The sequence below is a fragment of the Artemia sp. Qi Xiang Cuo genome, chromosome 14 (assembly GCF_049724085.1).
Source record: "Artemia sp. Qi Xiang Cuo chromosome 14, ASM4972408v1, whole genome shotgun sequence".
NCBI lineage: Eukaryota > Metazoa > Arthropoda > Branchiopoda > Anostraca > Artemiidae > Artemia > Artemia sp. Qi Xiang Cuo.
The window spans coordinates 44826350-44833853 of NC_142807.1; positions in this window are offsets into that span (position 1 = coordinate 44826350).

Below are 7504 nucleotides of genomic sequence, written 5' to 3' on the forward strand. Positions count from 1 at the left end.
CAAAATTATATGGATGAGGGTACTAACTTTCTTTCTGTAAAAAAGGGGCAAATTATTTTGATACTAATTTTTTCTCTTCTTTTTAAGGCAAATTATGAAGAATGCGTGCCCCCTCCTTCCAAGAAAGCAAGAGATGACGAGGCAGCCACCATACAGTCCGGTCAAAACCGAAAAGAGAATGGGCGGCTTCTTATAATAAGGTGAACCCTGCCGAAGCTACGCAAGATCGTGAAATAGCCGGTCCAGCTGCACAAGAACATAGCGTTACGCCGTCCCGTCCACCCTCCAACACGCACTACCTGGTCCTTCGGGTGCCCAAGCCCAGAGGGATTATGCAAATGTATGCATTTTTTCCTACCTTTCTATTTCTTCCAATTTTTAGTCCTTTTCAATCCCAATATAAACTTATCTCAGCGAGATATTAACCCCATATTACATATCTAAATGTAATTTTTACAATGAAACCACTCTTTTCTCTGCTCCCCCCTCCCTCGGAGATATCTAAATGTAATTTTTTTGCAAAGAAACCGCTCTTTTCTAATCTTTGCTATCGCTTCAATATTTCATAAGCGAATATTTTTAGGTAATTTCTATTAATAATCACTGCCTTTGAAACTCAAAATGCTATTTTTTCTAATCTTTGCTATTTTCTATGCATTCACCCCTATCTCTTCGCCACTATCTCATAAGCGAATATTTTTAGGTACCTTTGAAACTCCGTGAATGCTATTCTTCACATAGTTTTAAGAGAGATTATTACTTTTGTCTATTGTAAATATTGACGTTCTAATTTGCACTGAAAATAGCTTACAAAGCCTTGCCAATATTTTAGTGATGGGGAAACATTGTTGGCAATATACTGAGTTAACGGTTTACAGCATTTAATTGTACTGTTTCCTTGTCTGAAGTTCAGGCTTGGAAATCGGAACACTCGCGCGGTGGCTTACAATAATTGTGAGCTAATGAAGAGTTCACCGAACCTGTAGAACGGAATTAGAGAGAAACTTGGACTTATGCAGTCTAAGCGAATATTTCAACGTTTGAGGCATTATGTAAATGGCCGGGGAGCCGCGGAGCCCGGAATGCGCCGGTGGGTCCGGAAAGTACTGTGGGAAGTGCCGGGGGAAGCGCCGCGGGCCCGAGAAGGGCCACGGGCTCGAGAAGCATCGCAGGAAGCGATGCGGACCCCGAGAAGCGCCACAGGGATGCGCTGTGGCTCCGAAAAGCACCACGATGGGTCCGGGAAGCGCTGAGGGAAGTGCCGCGGGCCCAAGAAGCGCCACAGGGATGCACTGTGGCTCCGAAAAGCGCCACGGGGAGCGCTTCTATGCCATATCGTGATTATCTTCAGCTGAATTAACCAAATGTTATTATGCAATAATAATTCAAATTTTAACAGTAGGGGTGATTTGAACACTTTGAAAATAAGCTATTTTTTCATTTATAGATTGGACGAGCATTGGTCCCATATTCGCCGTCCAGTGAAGAAGGGGAAGAAGAGGAGGCGCACGTGGAGTCCCCCAACAATTTAACATGTGACGATAGCATTGAAGTACCTTTTAATATTGACGAGTTTATAAGTGATTTTTTTAATGTTGATTATAGTACAGTTGAGATGAGGGACTTGAGCCAAAATACATTGCAAAGTTTACACGATTTTACCCGGGAATTAACGGGGAACCCTCCAACAACCGATACCCTAACGACTCCACTTCGAACAACTGAAGTGGAGCATTCACCAGATATTGTTGAACAACTTGGGGGAGGGGGTACATCTTTCCCCGATTTTCAGCTGTCCAACAGAATTTTAAATAATATAGTTGTTTTCACTGCAACGTTTGGGGATCCCTTTAATTCACTAATGGCGGGAAAATTTGTTTATGACCCCGTAGAAATTGTGCTTGCATATGTAGAAAAAATTCGTGCACTTCTGGAGAACCAGATTTAGTTGTGGGGGGGGAGGGATTCAATTAAGGTATCCATTGTTTTAAAGGTTTTTTATTTAAATGAGGGAAAAAGCGAAGTTTACTATCATTTTGTACATTCCGAGATGCGTTTGGTTTATTCGAATTTAGAAAATTTTGAGGGAGCTTTCTTAGATTGGGTCGATCAAATTATAACGCATCTTGATAAATTTAACGAAATCGGTAGTGGCACAGTATTTTTATTTATGGAAATTTAACGTGATAACAATGTAACCATTACGACCTATTTTTTGTTAAGAGGGGGGAAGGGGGGAGGGAGGCCAGTAGAATTAAAATATAATCCTGATCGATAAGGGTGTCAAGGTGTCCAGCGGATTTGTTTTGACACAGATCCAAAGTGTGTCAGATATGCTTTCCTCATATCAGCATTCGAGCCTCTCGCTCGGGACGCTACCAAGAAGAATGTAGCCAATTGGGCTATGCATGGGAAGGAGGGCTCCAGTTTTCCCATTGTAGATTTTTCTTGTTTAGAAGGAAAATACCCAGTAACGCTAAGATCTATTGATATTTTTGAAAGGGCTAATGTTCATTTAAATATCGGCGTTACTGTGGTACAATATGAAACAGAATTTGAAGATGGAACTCGTTCTAAAAAGAAGGGGGTGGTCTTCCCCGTAAGGGGCCCGTCAGTTGATTTGGTTACACACTGGGTTCGGTTGTAATACACATCACCTAGTCACCCGACCACAATCGGTCATTTTGACCCAACCCTGGACCGGAGTAGAGTTCTGTGGGGTGGTACACATAGGGGGGACCCGTTTCTACTGTCCAACATGCCTGTCGCAATTCCGTAGTGATATGAAACTACGGGATCATATGAAGCATTGTAGCCAACATGGCTACCAGACAGGAGAAAATGTTTCACGGGATAGGGCCAGTCTACGATTTAAAAATTTTCAAAATACATTCCCCAAGTGCAACAAAATCTCTTTGGATTCTGAGGATCAGTTGATTGAAATGAATGATCCCCAATATCAACATCGAGTCAAAGAATACATATACATTGCAGTTTCATATGCTCCCGCGCGAAGAGACAATTCTAACACAAGGCAGGTGTTAGAAATATCTGGAACATTGGATGAGCGGGAGTGCATGGTCAAGGCACTGACTAAACTGATTGGCACTGCTAATGGTGCTATTTCTTGTTTGAGAAATACCCATTATCAATTGGTGCTGTCCGCAGAGGATCGTCGCGATATTAAAAAACAAAAAATTTGGGGGGGTGGTAAGGGGGGAGTGGGTAGAGGAGTAGAAGGGCACGACCGACACCAGGGGGGGGCGGGCCACACTCAGAGACCATGATCATTTGTTGTGGGAAAGAGCCTCGGGGGGTCGTACGGATAGAGGGGTTTTGCATCAAGCGCGACTTTTAAATGTTAGCCAGCAGTTTTGTAGCCCCGTTTTTATTCATAACTCCAATTATGATTTAAAATTTATTTTACCGGCACTGGCACGTATGCACAGGGAGGGAGGGGGAGTAGATTGTCCATGGGTAAATAGTTCATTTATCTACAACATAATTCCCAAATCGGCTGAGAAGTTGCTGCTTCTCGAACTGAAATGGCAGGTAGTGGATAATGAGCGTATGTGCTGGAATAAAATCAGGTTTTTAGATTCCTTTAGTTTTTTTCCCAAGGCATTGAGTCAATTGATTCAAGTGCAAAAAAGCGACAATTTTGATAGCTTTCCCTTGCTTAAACAGCACTTTCCAGACAGTGAAATGTATGACCTGTTGACCTGCAAAGCTATATATGCATACGACTATTACTGTTCTGGTGCACGCTTAAGTGAGGAGAAACTACCTCCAATTGAAGCTTTTCACAATTCACTGACCAACAGTGAATGCACAGCCGAGGAGTATGAGTTTGCCAAGAAGGTGTGGTCCAAGGGGGATTGTAAAAATGGGTGGGATTATTGTAGACTGTACTTGGCCAGTGACGTTCTAACTCTTTTGGATATAGTCTGTAAGAACACAGACCAGATCTATTGAGAGTTCGGGTTAGATATAGGTTATTATTTTTTTACACCCCATTTAGTGATGGATTTAATTTTAAAAATTAGCAGGGAGGAAATAGGCCTAATCACCGACGTAGATCAGCACCTTTTTGTAGAGCGTTCAATGAGGGGGGGATATGTTTTTCACGGGTACCGCGTCTTATCGACCAATCCGAGCAGGCAAAGCACCGGTGTACTGTCAAATGCAACTCTCTTGGACATGAACTCAGTTTATCCCTCGGCAATGTCCAACTACTTTTTGCCTTGTTGGAAATATCAATGGCTTGAGAATCATATTAAATTTCCCGACATTAAAATAGTCGAAGACCCCGGGTCACACGGATGGTTCTTTGAAGTAGATGGTCACATTCCACTGGTGCTTCACGACTCAGTCAAAGATTTTGTCTTTCCCTGTATCAATCGACCGGTGAGCAGGGACTCTCTGAGCCCCTACAATCGTTCATTGGTTGAGGATATGGGGATGCACTGGAATCCCTCTAAACATAAACTCATTGCTGATTTGGACCCTAATGCGATTTTGTTGTTCACCATGTTCTTTTGCACTGGCTGGTGAGCAATGGTTTCAAAATCACCAAAATACACAGGGTCCTGCAGTTCAATCAGCGACCCTACTTGAAAACGTTTATCGATACTTTTGTCGATAAATGCTCTAAGGCAAATTCAAAGGTGGAGAAGGAAATGTATAAGCTCATCCTAAATTCAGCGTTTGACAAAATGTGTGAAAGCGTACGCAACAGGTCTCACTGCGATATCGTGACTGACCCTCGAGAGGGTGCACGACTTGTTACTAATCCTAATTTTACATCGTTCACTTGCATAGAGGCCAGTTGGGTTCTTCTATACAGGAGAAAACGAAATGTGGCACTGACCAAGAAGATTGCAGGCGGCAGTTCAGTACTAGAAATCTCAAAACACCTGATGTTGTCGTTCCTTTACAATGTGTGCAAGGTGCACTCGCCACGGGAGGGGGAGGTTCAAGTTTACTATGGTGATACAGATTCTCTGCTGTTAAAGGTAAATGGGACTGAAGATTTATTGGGTGATTTGCAAAAGGGGGTGCACATCAGCTCGCGGATGGATTTCACCAACTAGAATCCATCTCTCTACCCCGAGCTGGTCAAACGTCAAGCGCCCAACCAACTATTAAAATTAAAATCAGAGACGGAGATTGATTTGATATCCCGGGGTGTTCTCGGGCCCCAAAGTTTATTGCGTGGAAACACATAGTGGGGAAGAAAAGAAGGCGTGTAAAGGGGTGCCTACACATTTTGTAAAGAGCAATTTTAACATGAGCGTGTACAGAGACTGTGTAGGAAGTAGCCTAGTGCCAAGAGCACAAGTGCTTGCAAGTCGCTCTCTACAGTATAAAAATTATACTGTAAGAGTAGAGAAAACTGCAATGGTATGTTTATCTGACAAAGTCTATGTACTCAAGAATGGTGCGAGTATCCTACCTCATGGCCACTACCGTATTTCAGACTGAGTTGAATGCATAGACTATCGTAATCAACTGGGTCTGGATAAATTAACCTAATCTGACTAACCACCACTCAACCTTTCATAAATTAACCTAACCAACTAATCTAACCCAAGCACTAACCATCACCACTAACCCAACCACTAACCTGTAGCAGTGACGATAACTATTGTTTTTCCATCGCGGTTCCCGGGGGTGTGGGGGTCCCTTCCCGCGGCCGCCCAGGGGGTGGGAGGGTTCCCGCTTGCGGCCGGCCGGCCTTCGGCCAAACGGCCGAAGGCCGGCAATCTACTATTGCTATAGTATTTGGCAGGAGTCCTATGATAAAATAAAAGCTATTGCCACATCCATACCAATACAATTCATACGGGGACTTGATGTTTTCAATAGTATTGAATCGAACTCGTGGTTGATTATTGATGATTTGGCTAAATCCATTGAACAGTTCTCGCAGGAAATGCTACAATTGTTCACTGTCCGATCTCATCATGAACACATTTCCGTTACTCTGGCTCTACACAATCTGTTTCATCAGAGCAAATGTATGCGAACCCTTGCTTTGAATTGCACCGTCTATATTATCTATCGAGTCGTTCGTGATTCTAGCTCGCTCATAACTCTCAATAAGCAGATATATCCCGGCGTCCCTAAATTTCTGCTGTCAGCGTACACTCAGGCGACTAGCAAGCCCTACAGTTACATTTTGTTGGATCTTAATCAGAGCACACCCGAGAACCTGCGTGTAGTCACAGATATGTATAACAATGAAATTACAGTATATCTTCCGATGAACAGTAGAAAAGGCTATTATTCGCCATTATGACACTGAAGAAACTACACGAACAACGGCATCTGTTTTCCGTTTTAAGCACTTCCAAACCATTGCTTAGGAAGGCTATACTCAAACATGGGGTTGACAATGATTTCATTAATCTACTATCTGAACTTTGTTTAAATTTAACTGAGGGCAATGTTCAACTGCCAGAAGGTGTTAGAAAACAGAAAAAAAAACATCTTTCCACTGTACGCGCCTGGCCTTTTAAAAAATCGTGAAAAAAAATAAAAAGAACACGGCTCCTTCAAGCAGGTGGTAGCTTTTTCACACTTTTACTACCGATAATTGCAGGACTTGTAAACAGTTTTCTCTAGTGAGAATGGCAAAACCCTATAAATTGACACCATTTGAACTTGTCCTTTCGCCTATCTAACATTTTGAAGACAATCTAAGCAAATTCATTAACGACGAGAATATTGCCGGTGACAAAAAACTGCTTTTACTTCAAGATGCATTGCGACGTGTGGACAAACATAAACCATATCGTGAGAGACCCACTGTCGCCGATCCCTCTAAACAGGAAAAATCTCCTCAAGATTCTGCAGCATCATCAAAGGAGAAGGAAATGAAATCGATTGTATTGAAAATTGGAAACCTATTGCCATTGACCTATCGAGAACAGAGTAAAAGAGTATTATCTTATCTCGTGTTGGAAACTGGCGATCAAGTTCAAGTCGAGAGCACAGGGAAACGAATTATAATTCAGGGAAAAAGTTATAATGTAGTTGATTTAATTTGTGATATGGTGACGAATCGTAAAGGACTCTTATCCTTTGACGATAATCTATACACCTTTCTGTGTGTATCAAACTTTCCCAAAAGTCTTATTAGCAATAAGCAAATTCTAAAGAAACTAAGAGAATATAGCCCTCCAACAACACCATTTAAAAAAGAAGAAGATTCAATATTTGAAGATACTAGCATCATCACTGATTTTACAACACCTTTGGCTGCTAGTCAAAAGTGAAGACGAATTGATTCGCCCATCAGTCTGCACAACGGGAGTGGTCATTACACTACGTGTCTACGCTCAAAATGGATGAAGTTCTGAAAGGTTTCTATGAAAATATTGGCGAAGCGGGAAGTTTAAGTTCCCCTAAAACGCTTTCCAAAGCTGTCTCCGGCACCACCACATTGAAAAATGCAAAAGAGTATCTAGAAAATGAACCGAGTTACACACTACATCGGAAT